General features: G+C 49.9%; 1 long non-coding RNA gene across 1 annotated transcript in view; it reads left to right on the plus strand.

The window, feature by feature from the left end:
* The first annotated feature begins 4,869 nt into the window (after positions 1-4,869).
* LOC147737932 (uncharacterized) overlaps positions 4,870-26,726 on the plus strand; it is a 29,073-nt gene continuing 7,216 nt past the window's right edge. Inside the window, exons 1-2 of the long non-coding RNA XR_015304933.1 lie at positions 4,870-4,904; positions 26,613-26,677. This is a non-coding gene — a long non-coding RNA (uncharacterized LOC147737932). The remainder of the gene's footprint in view (positions 4,905-26,612; positions 26,678-26,726) is intronic.

Consider the following 26,726-nt stretch of genomic DNA (forward strand, 5'->3'; position numbering starts at 1 on the left):
GTCTGCTATCCTATGGTCACCCCAAATTTTTGCTTTTTGCTTCACTGGTTTCTGACTTAATGTGGCTGTGGGCCTGCTAATCAGACCCACAGCCTGCTGTTCTCTCTCTAAATTGATGCCAATGCACTTTAGGTGCATTACGAATTGGAACTGGTTCACCTTATGAGCCCCTGTATTAGTGCACCCTAGGTGCCCAGGGCATAGGTGTATCCAAGGCCTACCAGGGGCTGCAGCATGTATTATGCCACCCCTGGCCTGGCCTCCATATTTGACACAACTGGCTGATCACTCAGCTGGGGTAAGTCGGTGTAACCACCTCTTACTTAGGTACAGTATGTCTGTGCCTAACCCTAAACTGGACACATATGTTCCTATCAGCCACTCCTATGGAAGGCCTCATCAATCCTGGAGGCAGAGTGCTTGGAAATATGTGAGATGGTGCTCTGGCATGAGCTGAGCCTGTCTGCAGCTGTCGGGAACAACTCCCTAAGCCGTTCCGGGATATTGCCATACCATATACTCTTAAGAGCATTATAATCCTCGCGGTTAAATGCTATCTTTGGTTTGGCTTTATCAAAACATGTCGAGTAAGGTGTCATACGAATTGGAATACTATCCCCTCGCCAATTCTGGCGACGGGGATAGCATTCCACCCTTCTAGAGGGACACGACATGTGTGTAGCCTTAACCCCGGTTAAAGTTAAACAGAGCCTCAGCTTCACAAAATGGACGCTGCCACCACAGACACAAGTCTGGCCTCCTGCTGCTGACCGAAACTCGGCAGATGGTGGCCTGGACAAAGGGTTTCCTGCCTTGGGAGGTGCGAGCACCACCCCAGACAGGATTTTGTGTATTAGGTAGGACAGGGCTGAAAAGAATCAGACATGCCCGGGGCACACAAGGTGTCCCCGTGCATAGGCCAGTCCAAACCGGTTCTGGGGCCTTCCAGCCCCAGTCCTGGCGCGGAGCTGGACAAAGGAAAGGGGGTGTAACCGCCCCCCTTCCTGGTTCCTCCCAGAGGAGGGACCTAGTAGGTGATCCACCCCCAGTTTGGGAATAAGAGGGGGAGCAGTGCCATTGCACAGCAGATCATCCCGAAATCAACTTAAAACTAAGAAGAAGACTGGACTTCGACATTCTGCTGCACAGAAGACTGAAGAAGAATCTCCCTTGTGGCCAAGGAGTGACCACCCTGTGAACACAGGTACCAACCAGCAACTCGACGTCTGCTTTGCCGCCGCCTCCCGCCGGAGACCGAGCCCAGAGCCCGACAAGAACCAGACTCCCAGACCTCTCAGAGCCCGATCCACAGTCCCTGCGAAGAAGGGACCCGTGGAGGCACCGAGTGACGTGGGACCGGACCTCTTGAAAGACACTCGAAAAGCTGACTGCGCAGCTTCTGAGGCATCCTCGACGTTGTGCTTTGGGGATTGAGAACCCCCACCACCGAGCAGCCCTTGCACCGAAGATCAGCCCTCCAGCATCTCCACGATCTGCGTGGGGCCCTTTTGCATTGTGCCACTCGACGCGCCATCCCGGCCACTATCCACGTGGTCAGCGGCCATCTTGGCGACGAACCCGAAGATTTAAACAGCAGGTCTGGTTGCTCCAGACCTACCCAAGCTCCTGTGAAAAGGAGCCCTCGCTCTGACCTTGCTGGTCCGAGTGAACAGCATCTTTCAACTTCTGCGTGGCTTGCATTTGCCAAGGCCTGTTTGCCCCGATCAGGTCGCCGACACCGCCAACAGCGAGAAGCCTACGTGGGACAGCTCGTGACCGACTCCTGGACGTCCTCGACCCCGGGTATCCACGTGGCTGCAGAAAGAAGCTACCCGACAACGCCTGTTTGCACCCGACATCGCCTGGTTCCAATCTGGTTCCACGGTAGTCACTGGCTAGTGACTTTGAACACTGTCCCCTCTGCTTTCAGGTCTTCAACTCTTCAGATCCACCCTTGGATCCACCGGAACTCTTCTCATCGAGCCGCCTGCAGCATCTTCAGCTCCAAGCACCATCGACCAGCGTGACGAAACCCGACACATCTTCGACCCTGTGCACCCGCTTCCTGTGGGTGAGGTAACTCAGCTCCGCCGGTGCTCCTGCACTGGTACACATCCCAAGGGCCTGTGTTTTAAGTTTCAGCTCCGTAGGTCACTCGGAAGGTTCCTAACTTTCTAACTTTGTGCTTTTTACGCACCATAGACTTTGTATTGAGAAGTGCGTGCACTTTGAACACTGCACCCGAGTCCCGTGGGCCTTTCCTGACTTAGTTAACTCCAGTCTCGAATAGCTCCAGCGATTCCCAAGGCCCTAGGCCTCTTCACTTTCCTATTGGTATCTCTTATACCACTTTCTTAGTATATGGTTTAGGTGGCCCCTAGGGCTCATCCATATTGTGCAACTTTTGTGTATTTTAAACTGTCTTGTGATTTAACGCTTGTGCTTCTGTGCTCATAAAGAGTCCAGGGGATTTTAATAGTTAATAAATCAATATATATTTTCAATATATATCTGTGTGGTGTCCCTTTCATTTGGTATTCAAGGGGGTTGTGTATGGTATAACAGCTGGCTTCACATGCCTTTCAGAGTTTAGCCTAAGACTGCTTTGTCCACGTTACCACTAGGATAACTGGTCTACAAGGTTGAATTACAACCATCATCATAAGGGTTGCTTGGCATGGTACAAAGTGATCACTAGAATTAGTGAGCATTATATACCAGGCCAACTTCTCACACCATTGGAAAGATAAACTTTAATGAACTGTGTTATAAAACCATAAAGAATGGAAAACTAAATGGAACTTTGATTCACAGATGTTGGAATAAATATAGATGAAACTAAAAAAATGTTGTGAAGAAACCCGAGTGTTTCATTGCAAATCGAGCGCACTCATTTGTGGGAAGGTGTCTCTTTCCACACCATATATCCTCTATGACTCCTCACTTTCCGTTGACCTCCATGTTAGAAATATGGCTGGCTGCTTCTTCAATATCATAAAATCCCTGAAGAAATGTTTTGATTTTCTTCCTATTGCAGCTCGAAAGTCTGTCGCAGTTTCTCTTATACTCTCTCGCCTCGATTACTGTAATGGGCTGATGGCAGGGGTAAAGAAACAAACGCTCAAGAAGTTACAGAGCGTACAACATGCTGCAGCCCGGTTGGTGCTTAAACTTCCTAGAAAATTTTCAGCGTCTGCAGCTCTTAGAACTCTGCATTGGCTGCTGATCCACAAAACAATTCTTTTTAAGATTCTACTGACTATTTTTAGATCTCTAAATAATATCGGACCAAGGTACCTAATAAAAAGGTTTACCCGTTATAATCCCACCAGAGTTTTGAGGTCAGCAGGGTAAAATCTTGCTAACATACCGAAATTTCATCGTAAAACGAAAGGAGGCAAAACACTAGGTGTTCTGGCCTCCAAGGCCTGGAATTCGATGCCAGATGATCTTAGAATGCAACCCACGGAGGCCGCGTTCAGGAAATGGCTTAAAACGTGGCTATACAATCTGACAGACACTTATGTGCTGAACCTCATCTAGTACCTCATCTCAGTTCTTCTCTACCTTTATATAGCACCAGGATGCTCCTTTCGGAGCGACAGCTTCGCGCTTTATAAATACCACATAACATTAACATTAACAAATGTCACTCATACTTTCACTGAAATGATGAAAATGTCACACATAGCAATCTGAAACCTTGGCAGCTCTGGTTTGTCAAATATAAAGAATCACCTCCAGGAACAGGAACATTAGAAGACGCTGCTCAGCCTCATTTCAGCAGCTGTGTCTACATTACAAACATTGAATGAAATACAAGTCCTCATTTCAGTTCACTCCTGAATATCATGTCTGTTCCTTTGCAGAAGTTTAAACAATAAACACATTGCTGGTATTTCACTGAGGGAGGGAGCAGAGCTGGCATGAGGGGCTGAATCTGAGGTTCCTCAAGAGCACACCATGCAAGGGCGAGGCCTGTCCTGGGACTGTGAGTGTCTTAAACACCCATGTCTGTGTGTTTACAGGAGCAAATGCTTGTTTGCCATAAAACCGATGTCTGTGTCTTTGCAGGCGCCAATGCTTGTTTCCCATAACACCCATGTCTGTGTCTTTGCAGGTGCCAATGCTTGTTTCCCGTATGAGACCCCTCCCCATGTCTGTGTCTTTGCAGGTGCCAATGCTTGTTTCCCATAACACACATGTCTGTGTCTTTGCAGGCGCCAATGCTTGTTTCCCATAACACCCATGTCTGTGTCTTTGCAGGCCCCAATGCTTGTGTCCCATAACACCCATGTCTGTGTCTTTGTAGGTGCCAATGCTTGTTTCCCGTATGAGACCCATTCCCATGTCTGTGTTTTTGCAGGTGCCAATGCTTATTTCCCATAACACCCATGTCTGTGTCTTTGCAGGCGCCAATGCTTGTTTCCCATAACACCCATGTCTGTGTCTTTACAGGAGCCAATGCTTGTTTCCCATAACACCCATGTCTGTGTCTTTGCAGGCTCCAATGCTTTTTTCCCATTACACCCATGTCTGTGTATTTGCAGGCGGCAATGCTTGTTTCCCATAAAACCCATGTCTGTGTATTTGCAGGTGCCAATGCTTGTTTCCCGTATGAGACCCTGTCATGGACTGTGAGTGTCTCAGAAGAACCCACGTCTGTGTCATTGCAGGCGCCAATGCTTCTTTCCCTGCTGGAGGCGGCGGTTCCGTCCGCGGCCACCAGAGGGCGCTCCTCACCTGCTGATGAAACCAGCCGAGCTACACAATGGATGGTAAGCAGAAGGGTTTCCTCTTCTGGGTCAGCTGCGGCAGAGACAGCATTAGCAGCGATGGTGACATCACTTCCTGTCTCTCCTTGTGTGTGCAGCCTGGAGCAGAGGAGGAAGGAGCCCTGTCTGGTGAGCAGTGACCTTCATCTGCAGACCCCCACAGACCCCAGATCTACCCCCTCAACCCCAGATCTGCCCCTGCCCACCTTCAACCCCAGATCTGCCCCTGCCCCCCTCAGACCACAGATCTGCCCCCTCAACCCCAGATCTGCCCCTGCCCCCCTCAGACCCCAGATCTGCACCCCTCAACCCCAGATCTGCCCCTGAACCCCCCAGACCCCAGATCTGCCCCCTGCACCTCTCATACACCAGAACCCCTCCTCAGACCCCAGATCTGCCCCTGCCCCCCTAAGACCGCAGATCTGCCCCCCTGCCCCCCTCATACCCCAGAACCCCTCCTCAGACCCCAGATCTGCCCCTGCCCCCCCTCAACCCCAGATCTGCCCCTGCCCACCTTCAACCCCAGATCTGCCCCTGCCCCCCTCAGACCACAGATCTGCCCCCTCAACCCCAGATCTGCCCCTGCCTCCCTCAGACCCCAGATCTGCCCCCCTCAGACCCCAGATCTGCCCCCCTCAACTCCAGATCTGCCCCTGACCCCCCAGATCTGCCCCCTGCACCCCTCATACCCCAGAACCCCTCCTCAGACCACAGATCTGCCCCTGCCCCCCTCAGACCCCAGATCTGCCCCCCTGCCCCCTCATACCCCAGAACCCCTCCTCAGACCCCAGATCTGCCCCTGCCCCCCCTCAGACCCCAGATCTACCCCTGCCCCCACTCACACCCCAGATCTGCCCCCCGATCAACCTCCCAGGAGGAGGAGAGAATCTGGACACACCTGCTCAGGTTTCTGCTCAGGTACACATGGCACATTTGGCACCCTCTTATTTCTAACATCCTGGGGATTGTAAAGGTACCCAGGGTTTTTGGATTCCCCGGGAGGGGACTCAGAAAATAGGCAAAATATAGCAAAATGTTTTCATTTTTTGAAACAATAGGGAAAAAGTGCTCCAGAGAAAACTGTTTTTTTCCTATAAATGACATCATTGTACATTTGCTGTGCTAAGGTCACCATCTTCCCAGCTTGTAGGGACAAAAACAACTTTTTACAACAGTTTTAACCCATTTTGCCTATTTTGCCTATTTTTTGTGCTCTCAACTTTCTTCCAGTTTTTGGTGGAATCCACTGTGAAACCCAGGCGGGATCCAGGAAAGCTGCAGATTTCTGAAAGGCGACAAAACTCAGAATTCACAAAGGGGTCATATGTGTAGATCCCTCAAGATTTTCCCAAAGATGCTGACTGTTGAAATAACAAAATATTGAAAATGAGTAGGACAAAAATGCAGTTTGTGACAACGTTTTCAACTGTGAATTTCTGTCATACTGGCCAATTTACAAAACTGTTATTTGTACATCTCTAAACTTGAGGGTGCCCATACTAGACTATGATTCAGAGGACGAGTCTGGCTGTGGTGTTCTGGTTGGTCTGGAGTTTGTGTAGCAGGGTTTTGTTGATTCCGGCGTAGAGGGCGTTGCCATTGTCCAGTCTGCTCGTTATGAGTGCATGGGTGATGGTCTTTCTGCATTCGGTGTGGATCCACTTTAAGGTCTTGCAGAGGATGTGGAGGGAGTTGAAGCAGGTGGAGACGAGGGTGTTGATCTGGCGGGTCAAGTTTTGCTGTCTATGACGATCCTGAGATTCTTGGTATGGGTGGTGAGGGTAGATGTTCATCCTGTCTTTAGTAGCCACCAGGTGGAGTCCCACGCTGATGTGCTTTTCCCGAAGATTACTGTTTAAGTCCGTCAGTGTTTTAGACAGATGATCTTCATCCAGTGGGCACTTCCAGTCACACACGAATAAAACTTCATCCGGGTAGTGGGCGTCTTGACCATGAGAGACAGTTGTGTGTCAGTGCAGGAGAGAACGTTGATGTTATGAGAGTGGATGATTCTAGCTAAAGGGATCATGTATGCATTGAAGAGGGTCGGGCTCCGGGAAGATCTGTGTGGAACTCAGCAGACAAAGTCACCGGCATGAAATGTGTACGGTGACAGGATGACTGACTTGGTTCTTCCAATCAGGAAGAAGCAGATCCATCGGAGTGTGTCTCGTTGGATTCTGAGCTCCTGGAGTCGTTGGATAAGGATGGGATAAGAGACTGTCTCAAACTCTACAGAGAGGACCAGGAGAATGAGATCACCATGTCGCTTCTGTCCAGAGTCATGCGGATGTCATCCATGGCGGGGATGTGGACAGTTTCCAAGCTGTGATTGGGGCTCAACCAGACTGAGTGGTTTTGAGGAGATGGTGGTCCTTGAGGTATTCAACAAAGTGTCTGTTGACCATTTTCTCCAAGGCGTAAAACCGGAATGGTAGCAGGGAGATCGGCCTGTGGTTGGCGAGCGTTTAAGGGTGTTGAGGGGGTTTCCTCAGTAGTGGGAGCACAGTGGTGTCTTTCACTCAAGCAGTTCTTCCTCGGGGTCAGTAGTAAGATCGAGAGATCCACCCCTAGGCACCACCAACTCTGAATGTTGTATTAGCGCAGAGTATTGGAGTGGCCAGGCGAGTGAAAGGGGTTTAGGGGATAGGAACTGCGAGGAGCTAGATTTCAAAAAGAGCATACATAATATTCAGATGGAACCTAAGTTTTGAGTTCCGCATAAAAGATCCCCCGTTTTTGAAGGATTAGGTTTTTTTACCATGTTTGGTGAACTAGAAATCTCTCTCTCTATGTTCTGCTTTTTTGAGGGTTTCTGTTTGTATACCGGCTCTCTTAAAATTAGGCTGCAAGATAAAGGGGATCAGGTGAAGTCACTTGTTCAACGCCTTAGCTACACCCGATTCTAGACACTGCTACAAGGATACATTCCGTAAAGACTTTCATTAAACATTTCTCTCCCTCTTCTTCAATAGTTCAATGCCCCAGGTTAAGTCATCTGGCTGCGAAAGAAAGTTACATGAACTGAACAATAATATTCATGAATCATGTTCTTTATTCTTCAGCCAAACTGTTATGTCTCTACGGAGCTGCCTTCCCTGGAATTGTTTCAACTAATAATGGTCTTTACTAGTAGCGCAAGAAATCAGGTTACATTTAGTCTATTCCTTCGAACTAAAGTATGATGAGGTTTGCAACGCTAAAAAGTTCGGCCGACTTAGCCCTTACCAGGGGTTTCACTCTCTCCCAAGTGGAGGCCGGATCTCTGGCAGGGCGGGCGTACTCACCACCAAAGCGTTCAGCTGAAGAAACCCTGGCCAACAAACTTTGTCAACAAAACTGAGTGATCCAGTTTATCGCGGGAGCTCAGGAAAGAAGAGGTTACTTCGATCATTTCCTGGAATAGTAATCAGACGGTTCTGAACAGGCACCATTTTATACACGAACCCCATCCAGCATGGTCACTCAGCATGGTCACTCAGCATGGCCACCCAGCATGGCCACCCAGCATGGCCACCCAGCATGGCCACCAAGCATGGCCACCCAGCATGGCCACCCAGCAAGGCCACCCAGCATGGCCACCTAGCATGGCCAGCAATCGCTGCTTTTGGGAATTGCGGTGCAGATGCGCGATCGTTCACTGGAACTTAATAATTGGCAATATTAGTCCCAGTGCAGGGGCTCCACGTCAGTCAGGGAGTGGAGAGGATCGTGAATGAATGAATTAATTAATTTGGATTTGTATAGCGCTAGCTACCCGGAGGCCTCCTAGCGAGGATGGTCACCCCTCCCTTTCCCAACTCGTCATAGGGGGTGGATTCATCCCTGTGACGAGTTGTGAAAGGGTGGGGTAGAATCTGCAGGCAAACAGAAAGCTGGGAGCTTGAGTCTGCGCACTTTGTGTTCCGGACTTTGAAGACACACTGCGCAGACTCGAGGCATCGGCTTCCCACGCGTCTAATGATGACTGGAGCTCGTGGGAGAAGGGTGCCATCATTCATTTGCAGCTCCGGTGCCTGTGTTTCACTGGCAGCCAGGAGGTGAGGAGCAGACATGGTGGTCGCACTGCAGCGGCCTGTCCGCATCCCCTACAAGCTGCCCTTCCTTGCCCTGGCCTGATCCAAAGGTGACATCTGCACAAAGGATGCGGCGTCTGCGCCGGCTCTCCGCAGCTCCTCAGGGTGATATCAGCTGCTTGTAGGTTTATTCTTGTCTTCATTTAGAGGTGCAGTCCATCCTGCAGGGTACTCCGTTCTCTCTCTGCCTTCTCTGCAAAGCTTGGGGAACATTTAAAGTAAGAGGGGCCCTTTGTGCAAGGCCGCAGTGGTCTCTTCCATGCCTGTGTGTGTTCACATTCGTATAAAAATGTTTGTAGGAAACTTACCAATGTAGTGAGTAGCGACCTTTTACTCATGACTGCTGACCGGGGCAAATGTTCACCGCTAATGTTAAATGAAAGCACGGCAGAGAGTCCTAAAGACAGAGCAGCAGCAGTGGTCTTAGCGTGTAGATTATTCCTCTGTGTCGACACCTGCTGGGAAAATTCATATTTAACTCACAATCACATAGTGCTTTAAATTAAATAAATACACTTCCAGAACATGTAAGGGTCTACCAAGTTCTACATAGATATTATTACGCATTACACCAAAGTAGTGTTTTGGGTCTCGCGTACACAGCACGCATAGGAGGAGACTTTTAGTTATCAATTTCCTTTTTCTGCCAAAAATGTGCACGCTTCGCATTGCTTTCAATGGCAACGTGTGCACGTTTGGTGATTCCCTTGTGGGAGCGAGCTTTGAAACCATCTGTTTTTAATTAGCAGATGGTTCGTGCTTGCTCCCGCAAGGGAAACAGGTGCAGGCCCCTTCCTCTCTCCCCTGCCCCTGCTGCCTCCTCCTGTCCTCTTGATTTTTTTACTTTTACTGCGAGGCGTGCGCTCTTGTTTTTAAATGCAGTTAAAACAGAAAACAGTTAACTTTCAATAGTTGATGTTCTACCCTTCCCTAAGGACCCAAAGTGATCGAGCAAGTGTATGAACCAAATTGTCTTGTGTTCCCTGTGGCTTCTACAGCACACAGTGTGTGTTGCCCAGGTTGTAGGAATGTGAAGGCAGGCTAGTTGTGTGGGATGGCGTCTTGAAGATGGGTTGGGAGGGTCTGGGCTTGCCAGATGAGTTGTTTTTGAACTGTTTGTGGTGTCATAGAGTTCTTAAATCCTGGCTGTGTTCTTGGAAGCTGTGGTGTGGGGGTTCTCCTGGCCTCTAACAGAAACTTATGCAGGGCTTTGATTCCAGGCCTGGCCGCCAGGGTGCTGGCCGAGTTGCTTTTAAAGTGGCTGCTGCAGTGACATTTTTTAAAGCAACCAGCTATTTCAGTTATTGCACATGGGATGGATGCATCCGGTGTTCTGCTGGCAGTTTTAGGCACCAGAATATGCCATTCGACACACAACGCTTAATCGAACTCATCATTTCCTGTGATATAGCATGCTGTTGTCCTACAGCTGGTGAGCTGTGTAACCAGAATTGACTGAAGTAGACACAACGGTCGGTGCCTGCACCAGTGATCATTATAACTAATTGTTCCATGCCTATCATGATAGAAATGTAAGTAAGGTGATGTGAAGGAACTGTCCCCATGTCGCGGTCCTCAGACGGCGTTGCCCGCGTGGTTACCTAGCAGGCTGTGGGTAGGTGAGTGCCAAGGCACTCTTTTCGTGTGTGTAAGGTGAGCACCTAATGATATAGCGCCTAAACTAAAACATGATGGATATTGGCTAAAACACAGAAACAATCTACATTGTTGAAAGAATAGGCATGGGGGGTTATTCGTCCCTAGATTGGGTAAATGGATGCCATGTGCGTCCGGTTCAGAAGGCCTTGAAGCATGTTTGTATGTCCACGCAGCTGTGGCAATAGAAACGGGTGAGGTGTTTAACCCGCTGTGATGTATCCATGTAGGTGCGTTGTGGCAGTAGTAACGGGTGAGGTGTTTAACCCGCTGTGATGTATCCATGCAGGTGCGTTGTGACAGTAGTAACGGGTGAGGTGTTTAACCTGCTGTGATGTATCCATGCAGCTGCGTTGTGGCAATAGTAACGGGTGAGGCATTTAACCTGGAGTGATGTATCCATGCAGGTGCGTTGTGACAGTAGTAACGGGTGAGTTGTTTAACTCGCTGTGATGTATCCATGCAGGTGCGTTGTGGCAGTAGTAACAGGTGAGGTGTTTAACCTGCTGTGATGTATCCATGCAAGTGAGCAGTAGTAACGGGTGAGGTGTTTAACCTGCTGGGATGTATCCATGCAGCTGCGTTGTGGCTGTAGTAACGGGTGAGGTGTTTAATCAGCTGTTATGTATCCATGCAGGTGCGTTGTGGCAGTAGTAACGAGTGAGGTGTTTAACCTGCTGTGATGTATCCATGCAGGTGCGTTGTGGCATAAGTAACGGGTGAGGTGTTTAACATCCTGTGATGTATCCATGCAGCTGCATTGAGGCAGTAGTAACGGGTGAGGTGTTTAACCCTCTGTGATGTATCCAGGCAAGTGCGTTGTGGCAGTAGTAACCGGTGAGGTGTTTAACCCACCGTGATGTATCCATGCAGGTGCGTTGTGGCAGTAGCAACGGGTGAGGTGTTTAACCCGCTGTGATGTATCCATGCAGGTGCGTTGTGGCAATAGTAACAGGTGAGGTGTTTAACCCACCGTGATGTATCCATGCAGGTACGTTTTGGCAGTAGTAACGGGTGAGGTGTTTAACCTGCTGGGATGTATCCATGCAGCTGCGTTGTGGCTGTAGTAACGGGTGAGGTGTTTAATCAGCTGTTAGGTATCCATGCAGGTGCGTTGTGGCAGTAGCAACGGGTGAGGTGTTTAGCCTGCTCTGATTTATCCAGGCAGGTGCGTTGTGGCAATAGTAACAGGTGAGGTGTTTAACCTGGTGTGATGTATCCGTGCAGGTGAGTCGTGGCAATAGTAACAGGTGAGGTGTTTAACCTGTTGTAATGTATCCATGCAGGTGCGTTGTGGCAGTAGTAACGGGTGAGGTGTTTAACCTGCTGTGATGTATCCATGCAGGTGCGTTGTGGCAGTAGTAACGGGTGAGGTGTTTAACCTGCTGTGATGTATCCATGAGGGTGAGTTGTGGCAATAGTAATGGGTGAGGTGTTTAACCTGCTGTGATGTATCCATGCAGGTGCGTTGTGGCAGTAGTAACGGGTGAGGTGTTTAACCTGGTGTGATGTATCCATGCAGGTGCGTTGTGGCAGTAGTAACGGGTGAGGTGTTTAACCTGCTGTGATGTATCCATGAGGGTGAGTTGTGGCAATAGTAATGGGTGAGGTGTTTAACCTGCTGTGATGTATCCATGCAGGTGCGTTGTGGCAGTAGTAACGGGTGAGGTGTTTAACCTGCTGTGATGTATCCATGCAGGTGCGTTGTGGCAGTAGTAACGGGTGAGGTGTTTAACCTGCTGTGATGTATCCATGAGGGTGAGTTGTGGCAATAGTAATGGGTGAGGTGTTTAACCTGCTGTGATGTATCCATGCAGGTGCGTTGTGGCAGTAGTAACGGGTGAGGTGTTTAACCTGGTGTGATGTATCCGTGCAGGTGAGTTGTGGCAATAGTAACGGGTGAGGTGTTTAACCCGCTGTGATGTATCCATGCAGGTGCGTTGTGGCAATAGTAACGGGTGAGGTGTTTAACCTGGTGTGATGTATCCATGCAGCTGCGTTGTGACAGTAGTAACGGGTGAGTTGTTTAACTCGCTGTGATGTATCCATGCAGGTGCGTTGTGGCAGTAGTAACAGGTGAGGTGTTTAACCTGCTGTGATGTATCCATGCAAGTGAGTTGTGGCTGTAGTAACGGGTGAGGTGTTTAACCTGCTGGGATGTATCCATGCAGGTGCGTTGTGGCAATAGTAACGTGTGAGGTGTTTAACCTGCTGTGATGTATCCATGCAGCTGCGTTGTGGCTGTAGTAACGGGTGAGGTGTTTAACCTGGTGTGATGTATCCGTGCAGGTGAGTTGTGGCAGTAGTAATGGGTGAGGTGTTTAACCTGCTGTAATGTATCCATGCAGCTGCGTTGTGGCAGTAGTAATGGGTGAGGTGTTTAATCAGCTGTGATGTATCCATGCAGGTGCATTGTGGCAATAGTAACGGGTGAGGTGTTTAACCTGGTGTGATGTATCCGTGCAGGTGAGTTGTGGCAATAGTAACGGGTGAGGTGTTTAACCCGCTGTGATGTATCCATGCAGGTGCGTTGTGGCAATAGTAACGGGTGAGGTGTTTAACCTGGTGTGATGTATCCGTGCAGGTGAGTTGTGGCAATAGTAACGGGTGAGGTGTTTAACCTGCTGTGATGTATCCATGCAGGTGCGTTGTGGCAGTAGTAACGTGTGAGGCGTTTAACCTGGAGTGATGTATATATGCAGGTGTATTGTGGCAATAGTAACGGGTGAGGTGTTTAACCCGCTGTGATGTATCCAGGCAGGTGCGTTGTGGCAGTAGCAACGGGTGAAGTGGGCAGAGGAGGTGAGGCCTGTCCAGGGGTGAAGAGGAGGAGAGGCCTGTCCAGGGATGCAGAGGAGTTGAGGCCTGTCCAGGGATGCAGAGGGGGTGAGGCCTGTCCAGGGGGTGCAGAGGAGGTGAGGCCTGTCCAGGGGGAGCAGAGGAGGTGAGGCCTGTCCAGGGTGTGCAGAGGAGGTGAGACCTGTCCATGGGAAAAGAGAAGGTGACGGCTGTCCAAGGGTCTGAGGAGGTGATGCCTGTCCAGGGGTGCAGAGGAGGATAGGCCTATCCAGGTGCGCAGTGGGGGTGAGGCCTGTTCAGGGGTCAGAGGCATTGAGGCCTGTCCAGGGGTACAGAGGAGGAAAGTTCAGTCCAGGGGTACAGAGGAGGTGAGGCCTGTCCAGGGGTGCAGAGGAGTCGAGGCCTGTCAATGAGGTGCAGAGAAGGAGACGCCTGTCCAGAGTGCAGAGGAGGAGAGGCCTGTCCAGGGGTGAAGAGGAGGAGAGTCCTTTTGAAGGGGGTGCAGAGGAAGTGAGGCCTGTCCAGGGGAGCAGTGTCTCTTTTCGGGGCCTGTGCATAGCGCCCAAGGCTCAGGGCGGAGTCAGAGGCACTGCATGGGGTGGAATGAACTCTGGGCTCCTCTGTCCTTAATAAAATGAATGAAATGAAATGAAAATAGTTCTTTTATAACGCATGGCTACCCGGAGGCATCCCAGAGCTTGAAGCCGTGGCGACAGGGGGTCTGAGAATGAAAGATGGAATCTAATCATTTAGTTAATTTCTGGGAAAAAGCCATGTTTTAATTTGTTTGCGAAATGTAAGGAAATTGGGTTCCTGACGAAGGGAGAGGGGCAGAGAGTTCCATAACTTTGAGGTATTATAAGAAAAAAGGCGACCACATTGATTCTGTTGACTTCTGCCAGATTGAGATCATTAGAACGCAGGTTCCTGAGCATTTTGTATGGTTTAATCAGGTTAGTAAGGATCGGGGGGCCTTTGCCTTGGAGATTTTTATGGGCAATACAAAGGGCCTTAAAGTGTGTCCGTTCTTTTATCGGTAGCCAATGGAGTGATCTTAGCGCAGGTTTGACTGAGGAGCGATGGTTGGTGCTCGTCAGCAGTCAAAGTCAAAATATCTTTATTCGGCTTATTTAAAAACCATACAAAGAGAAGAAGGATAAAATACATTTCATATGAAAATTTCCGTAATACACATGATATAGGATTTTAACAACAAATTTTAAGATTGTGACAAACAGTTAAAAAGGTTGTTTGACATAAATAACTAATCTTGACAGACAGCTTTCGCCCTTGAGGCGGCTACCAGAAATTTAGCAACGCAAAAAGTAATGTGGGGATTAGGTAGTAATTGTAAGAAGAGCAGAGCCGGTCTCACCTGGGTGAAGCCGGCTTCTTTAAGAATTGGCAACAAGAATTTTTTCCTTGGCTCTAAGTACAACCCACAAAACATAACAAAATGCATTGTATCTTGCACTGAGAACTGGTCACAGCTACAGGGCGGGGCTAGTTCTGGCTTCTGCCAATTATTAAAAGAGCCTAAGTAAAAATGCAGCAAATAAAATCTAAATTTGGTTAAAAGAAACCTGTGGAAGGGGATTGTGACGAAACCAAGATATGGTGCAAGTGATGGCGAACTGACCAACAGGCAATGATCCCTCACTGCCGGTTTTGCTAGTTCACGTTCTTCACTGTATATTTCCTTCCTTCCCATGAAAGACTTTTTGACAAAGTCGAGATCTTGGATCCTAATAATCTCCGGGGAGGTAAAAAGCTCCGGGCGGCCTAAGTCTAAAAAAGCCCTGGCCAAATAGGCCAGCCAAGGAATCTTGTTGGATTTATCGAGGGACAGGACATTGGTCATGATCTTATGGTTTAATGGGAGTTCTTCATTCATCCATATTTTTAACCAAAGAATCAAAGGAGCCATACTCAACTTATCTGAAAGAAACTGTAGGCCAACTTCTTTATGTATAGAATACGTTGGGGTCGACTGGGGTACAGAGAGTAGGGTTCTGATAAATCCATTCTCCGCTCTCTGAATTGGTTCCACATTTAAATATCCCCACAATGCGGAGCCATATAATGCAATGGCCACAGATTTGCTATTGTAAATTTTTAATATGGCTTCCATAGGCCTGGCCCCTAGCCTACCAGCAAAGCTCAGGAGTGCTGAAGATGATCGAATAACGGCCAACCTCTTAGCTCTAACCTGTGGACCCCATGACCCTTTCTGGTCAAACAGTATGCCTAGATAGGGAAATGTGGATACCCTAGAGACCAGGTCCCCCCTGCAAGTGAATGTTTTGTTTCTCTTCCTGCGACACTCTAGACCCACCACCATTGTATGTGACTTGGCTACGTTTATTTTAAGATCTAGTTGCTCCATAAACGAACCAAAGGCATTCAATAGGCGCTGGAGGCCAACTCCCGTGCGGGCGATCAGCACGGCGTCATCCGCGTATAGGAGCGCCGGGATCTTTATTGCTCCTACACGCGGGACGTCGGCTTCCTGCCCCCCTAGGTGTGCGCCCAGGCCATTGATGTAGATGGTAAAGAGTAAGGGGGCTAAAATGCAGCCCTGCCGCACACCCCTTAATGATCTAAAGAGAGCAGTGCGTCTGCCCTCGTTCGTCACACGTACACTCGAGAAGAGTTCTTGGTGCAGGGAGGCCATAAAGGTGACCAATGCCTCATCAATACCTATCTCCAGCAGAATAGACCACAACTTAGTCCTATTGACCAGGTCAAATGCCGAGGAGAGGTCCATGAATGCAAGATACAAAGACCCCTCCTTGGCTATAGTGTATTTGGAGATGAGCAGATGTAAGTTGATGCACTGTTCAATAGTCCCCTTTCTTTCCCTAAATCCATATTGGATTTTGGACAATCCACCACAGCCCTCAACATTCTCCCTCAGCCTGGATAAAGGAACTCTACCTAAAATTTTTACTGATGAATCCAGGAGGGATATAGGCCTATAACAGCCTGGATCATCCCGCTGACCTTTTTTAAAGATGGGAACTATGGTGGAGGTGTTCCATGATGCAGGTACAGGGTTACCATTAACTGCATTGAACACATTTGCCAAGACTTCAGCCCACAATTTTGGGGAGTACATAAAAAAGTCGGCAGGCACACCATCAGGGCCAGGTGCCTTGTGCTTTGTAGTGGACATAATGGCTTTCTCCACCTCATCTCGATTAAAGATGATGGGGCGGGTGGCTGGTCTTGTCAACAGGAAGTCTTTAGTTACATCAGCAGTGTCCCCATAGACATTTTTAAAGTGAGATAACCACTTTTCATCAGGAATAACGCAGTCCGTGATATCATTATTGTCATCTGAGAAAAAGGGCTGTTTAATGATCTCCCAGAATTTTTTACTATCCTTCAAGACTGCCGCCGAAAGGAGGCCCTCCCATGCTTCTTGTTTGATGGTATCCTTTCGTTTTTTTATTGCTAATTTATAAATTTTCCTGAGTCTGGTAATATCATCTTTTACCCTGGGGGTATTTTTTAGAGCTGCCAGTAGTGATCTATGTGCTTTTGAGCATGCTGAATCGAACCAGCGCTTATTGCCTGGGATTCCTTTTTTAGTCTTTACTAAAAGGTCCTGTGACACCTGCCCACATATTACCTCAAACGCCTCTACAATTTCTTGACCCTGTGCACAAGGGTTATTACAAACCTCGACCTGCCCCTTAATCTTTGAAAAGTTTTCAGCATAAATTTTTCCGGAACCACCTTTGCCCATTTCATGCGTCAGTAGTCCTCAGGGGGTGGGCGGTTACTTTCAGTGGGGATGGTCCCATATTGCCTCCCCACGCCACTTCTAATTCTACTGGATTGTGGTCGCTGAAATGTGATTGTGTAGTGTGATAGACGTTAACCCGGTTAAGAGTGCCTAGGGATACGAATATGTAGTCAATAATTGTACCATGAGGGATACCAGTGAAGGTTGGCAGTCTAATGCCACCATCTGGTTCATAGAGGTCAAAGTTGGCGAGAAAATCTTCCAGCTCCTCTCCCTCAGTGGTATGTTCAAAATGAGGTCCCTCAGGTCCATCATCCCCTTCAGGGCTACTTCTCCTGCAGTTTAGATTGCACGGATGAATATTAAAATCACCTAATAAAATATAATCTGTATCAAGCGTATTATTCTGACTGACCGAATTTAAAATACTATCTAAGTCAGTGATGTTACGGCCTCTGTGATCACTATTCCCTGAATTATAGAAATTTATAAAAATAGTCCTACTAGTGTTTTTAATCACTCTTTCGACCATCAGGATATTAGGGGAGTCGGTGCTAATCTGCCTGCAACTACCCTTTAAATCTAGAGAAAACAGGAATAAAAGGCCTCCCTTGGCCCTCCCCATGCGACTGTGGACGGCTGCTTTGGTAAAACTAATAAACCCATCCCACCACAGATTGTCAGAAGTGTCCCAAGTTTCCTGTAGGGCAATAATGTGGTGGCCTAGAACAAAGCTTGACCAGGATTTATCCTGACGCTTACCGTTTAGCCCTGCTATGTTCCAGCTTATTAATCTACAGGAGTCTATAGATGTCTTAGTTACTAGGCGCCACACCAATGCCACTTCGGGCTCTCACAGTATTTGGGTTACTTCATTAAATCCTACATCCAATAGACAATGTAGGTTAGCACTACCCCGGCCCTGGATCGGGCTATGGTCAGGCAAATATGACGTGGATATGGGATGATCATTCCCAAATGTAATTCGGTCTTCGTGCACTGACTGTGGGTTGGGTTCATTGGGGTCTAGGCCATTGATGCGTGGACTGATCTGATCCAGTTGTTGGACTATGTGCACTGACTGAGGGTTGAGTTCATTGGGGTCTAGGCCATTGATGCGTGGACTGATCTGATCCAGTTGTTGGACTATGGCCTCTTTCCCCTGGTTTGTAGCCTCTATATGTCAGTCGCAGTCATTTAGGCCAGACAAAACTCCATATCTGTTTCCCATTCCCAATCCCCAGTCAAAGGGAGTAGGCACCTGACCCCATCCATTTGCTGCTGGATTCCACATAGGCTGAGGAGTATTAGGTCGCGTCAAGAAGTGTTCGTTCCCCTGCCTGGTCATGAACCCATTACCCTGGCCTCTATTATCATAACCCGGAGTATTTGGACCCCACCTATTTATATTGGGCCAAAGTAGCCCTGGTGTTCTGGCCATTGGCCCGTTCGGGAAGTTGTATTGCCCTAACCCGCGGCTAGTCATGGGGTGAAAACAATCATTGTTAAGTCTGGGTCTAGTTTCCCCGCCCCAGTGAGCAACTCTAGCGTTCATTCTAGGCCTGGGGATGTTGGAGGAGGTCGCCTTCTGAGTCTCATTATAAAAGAATTTCAGGGTAAGGGGAATTATGGATCCAGTTCTACGTTGGGGTGGGAGGATATTAGCAAGAATGTTAGGGAGTACTTCTGCGCTAGCAAAGTTTAGTACGACGCAGTCCCCTTTAAACTTCTTAGTCTTATTCCCAATCCATGATACCCTCCTTGTCATGACAATTTCCCCCGCTAGCTGGTCAACTCCCTGATCTGTCATACGCATATTATTGGTGAGCCAATATAAAGCTTTGTCTTTTAGTCCTTGAGCGGATTCTTTTTGCTCCTGAGATAAGACAGGGACATTCGCCAATACCAGGACTAATGGTGAGGCTTCCATGACAAATCGGGAAGAATCATCCCCTAAATGCAGTGGGGCTGGCACCACAGGTTGTAACGTGGGGGGCTCTCTTATTACATCCTGAGTGGGCACAGGTGGTGGTAATGGTAATTGGCCTTCCGGGGTGGGCTGTTGTTGAGATTCCATAGGACCTGTATCGGCACCCGGATCCTCCTCCACGATGACTACTGGTTTAATAACTTGAATAGCTAGATTCTCCAAGTCACTAACCAACTTACTTTGCAACCCGCCCATCTTTTTTACTTCTGCTGTTAATTTATCCATCTTCCCGATAAGTGGCTTGATAATGGTCTTAATTTTAATATCTATCATGTCCGAGATCCTATTAAATAGATCATCGTCGATGATTTGTCTGAGCTCATCAGCGCCTTCGCGCTCCACATTTTTCCCTTTATGTCTAGGGGGTGAGGTAATCTTTTTCCTTCCTAGCTGTTTCCCCCCCCCCGTTTGGCTTGAGCTTTTCTACAATTTCTCACAGGTCGCATAACAGGCGATGAAGGTGAAAGAATTTCTGCAACGGTGTTTTGCTGTTGCTCGGAGTCAGACACTACATTTGTTGACTGATCAACTAACAGATCGGAGTTTCCATCATCTATGCCAATATCTAGTGAGTTAGTGTCAGGTATGTGAATTGTAGGATCAGGTAATGATGTACCAGATGTTTGTGCGCTAGGGTCGGGGCTCAATGGGAGCAAAATTGGTGATTGGCTCAAACCTAAGGATTCCCTTCTGTCATTATTTTTTTTTTTTTTTGAGCACTTGGACTAAGAAGGAATCTAAGGTCTTAAGTGGTGCTGGGGTGACAGGGGCCAATTTTTTAGACATATTTACAAGAGAGTAAGGATGGTGTCAAGGATCAAAAACTACACAAGTAAGTGATATAAGGTGATGAGGGCACGCCACAAGTCTAGCAAGACAAAGAGTAAGACAATACCATGCAACATAAACAATTTCTGGATTCAGTGAATTCGAAATCCTAAAGCGAATACAGATAAATGCTAGGGTTCAAATATGGGGTAGTCTCGAAAGTAGCCAAAGGTCAGTCCGAGTTAATCTCAAGTGAATCACCTACAAGGCAAAATCAATCAACAAAAATCTAATAAAGACCATGTATACAGAGTCTGGTCCTATTCTATAGCATTACCCCCCCCTACTAATCCTTGTTCCTGGGCGATTCAGTGAGGGCTCAGAGAGACCCTCTTCAAACTGACCCCCGTCTGGTAACCAGGAGAAGAATGGAGGGTGCAGAATAGGTAGTGGACCGGGCAGCACTTTTCAATAGCAGACAATGTCAGGAGACCACAAAGGTTTTCTCGTATAACACAGTACCTTAGCTAATCCGTAATAAAAGATGTCAGGGAGTGGGCCCAGCCCAGCCTCCTTCGGCCCCGGACGGCCACAGACGGTCCCGCCCTTGTCCCGGGCTTCTCCCGGCGCCCTCCCGCGCGCTCCCGCGCAGCGGGTCACTTAGGTTGAGGATATACTGGCTGGAGAGGAAGGGGAGGAGCCTGCAGGGAGAGCGTCCCAGCTGTTGTCGATTGGGAGTTGTGGGCGCTCCTGGGACTTGGAGTCCTGCGCCCACAACACGCTCGCAGCCCTGCAGGTCACAGCACCCAGAGGATAGATTTGGGCAGTGGCGCTTCACAAGGATGACCTCCAACGAAGCGGGACCCGCGCAGCAGGTTCCGCGAGCAGTTGATGAAAACGGGAGGCAAGAATAGTTCAGCACACACAGCGAGCCCAGCGTCTGTTCAGCAGCAGAGAAGCAATGACATCCGCCGATGCAGGTCAGGAGGCGGGTTTTCACCGCGTTGACAAGCCAGGGGAGGAGCCTGCAGGGAGAGCGTCCGAGCTGTTGTCGATTGGGAGTTGTGGGCGCTCCTGGGACTTGGAGTCCTGCGCCCACAACACGCTCGCAGCCCTGCAGGTCACAGCACCCAGAGGATAGATTTGGGCAGTGGCGCTTCACAAGGATGACCTCCAACGAAGCGGGACCCGCGCAGCAGGTTCCACGAGCAGTTGATGAAAACGGGAGGCAAGAATAGTTCAGCACACACAGCGAGCCCAGCGTCTGTTCAGCAGCAGAGAAGCAATGACATCCCAGTCAAGCTGCTGAAATTTGGACTACCTGGAGTTTGCAGATCACAGAGGCCGGGGCTCCCGGGTAGAGCGCATTACCATAGTCAAGCCTAGATAAAATCAAGGCTTGAACTAGGATCTTTTTGGCTATATCAGGCAGTTGAGGCAGGATTTTGGGTATGGATCTTAGCAGGCCGAAACAGGTGGCCGCAGTTTTCCTGGCTTGTACTTTAAACGAAAGATCCTCGTCTAACCAGAATCCTAGACTCTTGATCACGTTTCTTGGGGTAGGACCAGCGCCCATAGAAGGGGGCCATAAAGTGTGGGAGTTGAATGATGCCTTCTTGCTCAGTAACATCAGTTCGGTCTTCTCGTTGTTAAGTTTGAGCTGAGACTGGCCCATCCACTTTGCTACCTCCTCAAGACAATCACTCAAACTCGTGTGGGACAGGTCTGCCTGGTTCAGAGAGACCACGGGCTGCGTGTCATCAGCATAGCTGATTAATTCAATTCAGAAGGGGGCCACTATCTCAGCTAAGGGAGACATATACACATTAAAAAGTGTGGGGCTGAGGGAGGAGCCCTGTGGAACCCCACAGTGCAAGGGTATCGGCGATGAATGGCAATCCCCTTCCAATACCTGAAAATACCTTTCCTGAGGACAGATTCAAGCCATGAGAGGGCTTTTCCCGAGACTCCGATTTTGTTTAGACGGGCTAAAAGGATTCCGTGATTTACCATATCGAAGGCGGCGCTGAGGTCTAGGAGGATAATGGCCACATTGCCACCTGTGTCAAGGATCCTCCTAGACTCTTCAACCACCTTAAGAAGTGCCGTCTCCATTCCTTGTCCAGGGCAGAAGCCTGTTTGAAAAGGATGAAGTAGATTAAAGGCTTCCAGAAATGAAGACAGTTGGCGGTTTACAAATCTTTCTGCCAGTTTACTGATACCCGTGAGAAGGGAGATGGTGCGGTAGTTGGATAGGTCGCCGGGGTCCAGGTTGTTTTTTTTTAACAATGGTTTGACCATGGCCATTTTCCAGTCCCGTGGGACTGTGCCTGCTTCGATCGAGGAGTTATTTAGATCAATGACTGGAGTGGCGATAATGGGCAGGTCTGATTTCAAGATGTTAATTGGAACAGGATCAAGTGGCGAGCCACTTTTTATTGCATTGAGGAGGGGGGGGGGGGTAACAATTCCTCAGTAAGCGGGGTGAAGGAAGAGAGTTCAGGAGTAGTGCCTTGAGGGGGAGGTTTAGTTAACGATAGTGCTTCGGAGATGGGGATGGGTGGGAGACCCTGAAGAATCTTTTGGATTTTTCAAGAGAGTTTTGACAATTCTGAAAATTTCTTTCGATGAATTAGGAGATGCAATAATTTTCTCTGCATAGAAAGCAGTTTTAGCTGCCTTTAGCACAGATTTATAAGCATTAATGGAGGCCCTGTATTTAGTTTTTATCTCTGAATCAAAGTCTTTTCTCCATCGTCTCTCCTCTTTTTTACTTCTCTGTTTAAGTTTTAGGAGTTCTGGACTAAACCAGGGCTGGTTGATTGATCCGCTTTTTTGAGTTACGGCTTTCCTGGGGAGAACTGTGTCCAGTGAGTACTCTATCCTCTGGTTGAACTATGGATTCGCTGTAGTGATATCAAGGTTAATGGGAGGTAAGGTAGTCCTTAGTGCTTCCGACCATTCATTCATCCTAAGTTTGGACCAGTGTCTTGTCTGCGCTCTACAGAAGTTTTTGGTCGGGCCTGGGGGGGGGGGGGGGAGGGGGGTCGAAAGTAGTGGAGTCACTTAATTGCAGGAGGGAGGAGCGCGAATATGTGACTGCAACTGGCGTGGAAATGGCAAGGGTACTGGTCCCTGGGCCCGTCCTGGCGCGGATGGGCGCAGACGGGCAGGACTCTGGCATGACTCCGGTGTGAGTCTGGCGTGTCCGCAGGTCGCGTCCGCTGCGCGGAGGGAGGCCGTCCCCTTTTATATGCAGCTAGAGCACCACAGAGCGCTTAGTCACACCCAAGATGGCCGCTCTGAAAGCTTCGGCTCCCCGGGACCAACTCTCAGCGTCAATGCTCAGCTGAGAGTGGCCCAGGCAGCGGTAAGATGAGGCTAAAGTATCTGGCAGGTAAAAACGCTTATTAATCAAGCGGAGTAACAATCACGAAATAAAGTAAGGTAAAACGCTTATTAAATCAAGCGAGGATAACAAAGCTTAGGACACTCGAGAATTTTAAAACAGATGAGGGAGGACCTCCCGGCTTCCGCCTCAAGAGGGTGAAAATGCACAGCTTAATCCTTCACCGAGAGGCCTGTCCAGAGGAGGGGCAGAGGAGGAGAGGCCTGTCCAGGGGTGCAGAGGAGGAGAGGCCTGTCCAAGGATGCAGAGGAGGTGAGGCCTGTCCAGGGGTGCAGAGGAGTAGAGTTCTGTCCAGGGGAGTAGAAGACGTGAGGCCTGTCCAGGTGTCAGAGGAGGAGAGGCCTGTCCAGGTATGAAAGAGGAGGTATCTCCTGTCCAAAGGGGTGCAGAGGAGGAGAGGCCTGTCCAGGGGTGCAGAGGAGATGTGGCCTGTCCAGCGGTGCAGAGGAGGTGAGGGCTGTCCAGGGGTGCAGAGGAGGAGAAGCCTATCCTGGGGTGCAGACGAGAGGCCTGTCCAGGGGTGCTGAGGAGGTGAGGCCTCTCTATGGGTGCAGAGGAGGTGAGTCCTCTCCAAGGGGGTGCAGAGGAGGAGAGGCATGTCCAGGGGTGCAGACCAGGTGAGGCCTGTCCATGGGTGCAGAGGAGAGGCCTGTCCAGGGGTGCAGAGGAGGTGAGGCCTGTCCAAGAGGATTAGTGGAGGTGAGGCCTGTCCATGGGTAGCAGAGGAGGTGAGGCCTGTCCATGGGTAGCAGAGGAGGTGAGGCCTGTCCTGGGGTACAGAGGAGGGGAGGCCTGTCCAGGGATGCAGAGGATGTGAGGTCTGTCCTGAGGGGTGCAGAGAAGATCCCTCTCCAGTGGGAACTGGGGAGGTGAGGCCTATCCAGGGGATGCAGAGGAGGTGAGTCCTGTCCAGGGGGAGGAGAGGAGGTGAGGCCTGTCCAGGAGGAGCAGAGCAGGTGAGGCCTGTCCATGGGTAGCAGAGGAGGTGAGGACTGTCCTGGGGGCAGAGGAGGTGAGGCCTGTCTGGGGGGTGCACAGGAGGTACGGCCTGTCCTGGATACAGAGGAGGAGAGGCCTGTCCAGGGGTGCAGAGGATGTGAGGTCTGTCCTGAGGGACGCAGAGAAGATGCCTCTCCAGCGGGAGCTGAGGAGGTGAGGCCTATCCAGGGGGTGCAGATGAGGTTACGCCTGTCCAGGGGGTCCAGATTTAGTAAGGCCTGTCCAGGTGTGCAGAGGAGGTGAGGCCTGTCCTGGGGAGAAGAGGAGGAAAGGCCTGTCTAGGAGTGCAGAGGAGGAGAGGCCTTTCCAGGTGGTCTGGCGAGGAGAGGCCTGTCCAGGGGTGCAGAGGAGGAAAGACTTTTCCAGGGGTGCATGAGAGCTGAGGCCTGTCCAGGGGTGCAGAGGAGGCGAGGCCTGTCCAGGGGTGCAGTGTCTTTCTTCAGGGAATGTGCATAGTGCCCCGAGACTCAGGGCGGAGTCAGAGGCACTGGATGGGGTGGAATGAACTCCGGGCTCCTCTGTCCTTAATAATAATCCTTCACCGATAGGCCTGTCCAGAGCAGGGGCAGAGGAGGAGGGGCCTGTCCAGGGGTGCAGAGAAGGTAATGCCTGTCCAGGGGTCCAGAAGAGGTGAGGTATGTCCAGGGGTACAGATGAGGTGAGGCCTGCTCAGGGGTGCAGAGAAGGTGAGGCCTGTCCAGGGGTCCAGAAGAGGTGAGGTCTGTCCAGGGGTGCAGAGGAGGTGAGGCCTGTTCAGGGTGCAGAGGAGGTGAGGCTTGTCCAGGGGGCAGAGGAGGCAATGCCTGTCCAGGGGTGCAGAGGAAGCGAGGCCTGTCCAGGGGTGCAGAGCCGGTGAAGCCTGTCTAGGGGTGCAGAGGAGGAGAGGTCTGTCCAGGGGTGCAGAGGAGGTGAGGCCAGTCCACGGGTGCCGAGGAGGTGAGGCCTGTCCAGGGCTGCAGAGGAGGTGAGGTCTGTCTAGGGGTGCAGAGGAGGTGAGTCCTGTCCTGGGAGCAGAGGAGGTGAGGCCTGTCCAGGGTGAGCAGTGGAGGTGAGGCCTGTCCAGGAGGAGCATAGGAGGAGAGGCCTGTCCTGGGGGCAGTGGAGATGAGGCCTGTCCAGTAGGATTAGTGGAGGAGAGGCCTGTCCAGGAGGAGAAGAGGAGATGAAGCCTGTCCATGGGTAGCAGAGGAGGTGAGGCCTGTCCATGGATAGCAGAGGAGGTGAGGCCTGTCCTGGGGTACAGAGAAGGGGAGGCCTGTCCAGGGGTGCAGAGGATGTGAGGTATGTCCTGAGGGGTGCAGAGAAGATGTCTCTCCAGCGGGAACTGGGGAGGTGAGGCCTATCCAGGGGGTGCAGAGGAGGTGAGTTCTGTCCAGGGGGAGGTGAGGAGGTGAGGCCTGTCCAGGAGGAGCAGAGCAGGTGAGGCCTGTCCATGGGTAGCAGAGATGGGGAGGCCTGTCCTGGGGCAGATGAAGTTAGGCCTGTCTAGGGGGTGCACAGGAGGTAAGGCCTGTCCTTGGATACAGAGGAGGAGAGGCCTGTCCAGGGGTGCAGAGGATGTGAGGTCTGTCCTGAGGGGTGCAGAGAAGATGCATCTCCAGGCGGAGCTGGGGAGGTGAGGCCTATCCAGGGTTGCAGACAAGGTTAGGCCTGTCCAGGGTGTCCAGAGGTGGTGAGGCCTGTCCTGGTGTGCAGAGGAGGTGAGGCCTGTCCTTGGGAGAAGAGGAGCTGAGCATGAGGAGGTGAGCCTGTCCAAGGTGTTGCAGAGGAGGTGAGGCCTGTCCAGGGAGTGCAGAGGAGGTGAGGCCTGTTGTCAAGGGTTTTGTTTACTGACAGTGCAGACACTCCCAGGAGCAGAACAATGAGATTTTTAAAATTCCACCGCTGGTTATCTCACAGCCACCAACTGAAGAGTTAACTAGTGGCCGTGCGAACCCAGCCGGGGGAAAGGGTAATGGGACACAGAAGAGACTGCCTGATCTTCGGGCTCTTCCACTCTACTTCTTCCTTTCTGCCTTACTCCGTTGTATTCCTTTCTTACTCCCTCGCTATCTTTAAGCATGAGTAGAAATCGCTGTAAAAGAAAAGCTCACCATTACTAATTTCCTTCAATTTCTTCTCCACTTTCTTACTCTCTCTCTCTCTCTCTCTCTCTCTCTCTCTCTCTCTCTCTCTCTCTCTCTCTATATTTCCTTACCCAGAGTACCTATGGCCTTTGCTCCTCATCTATTCTTTAATATAAGTATTTTATTATTTGGTAACCTGCATTATAAACAACATTTTAGCACCCTTTTAACTCTGTGAGTTCATTTATTCTTTTTCACTCCTTCGTTCATTCACTCTCTGACTTACTTTCTTATCTTCTGAATTCTTCTTACTTCTCCCTTAGGAACCTTCTGGAGCCTCCGCCATCAACCAAGCAACGAAGAAATCAGGAACTGAAGTATTCAATGGGTAAGTATTAATTCTTCTCTTTACATATTTTTTTTCTATTTACTTTAAA

This window comes from Lissotriton vulgaris, chromosome 1_1 (genome assembly GCF_964263255.1).
Source record: "Lissotriton vulgaris chromosome 1_1, aLisVul1.2, whole genome shotgun sequence".
Taxonomy (NCBI): Eukaryota; Metazoa; Chordata; class Amphibia; order Caudata; family Salamandridae; genus Lissotriton; species Lissotriton vulgaris.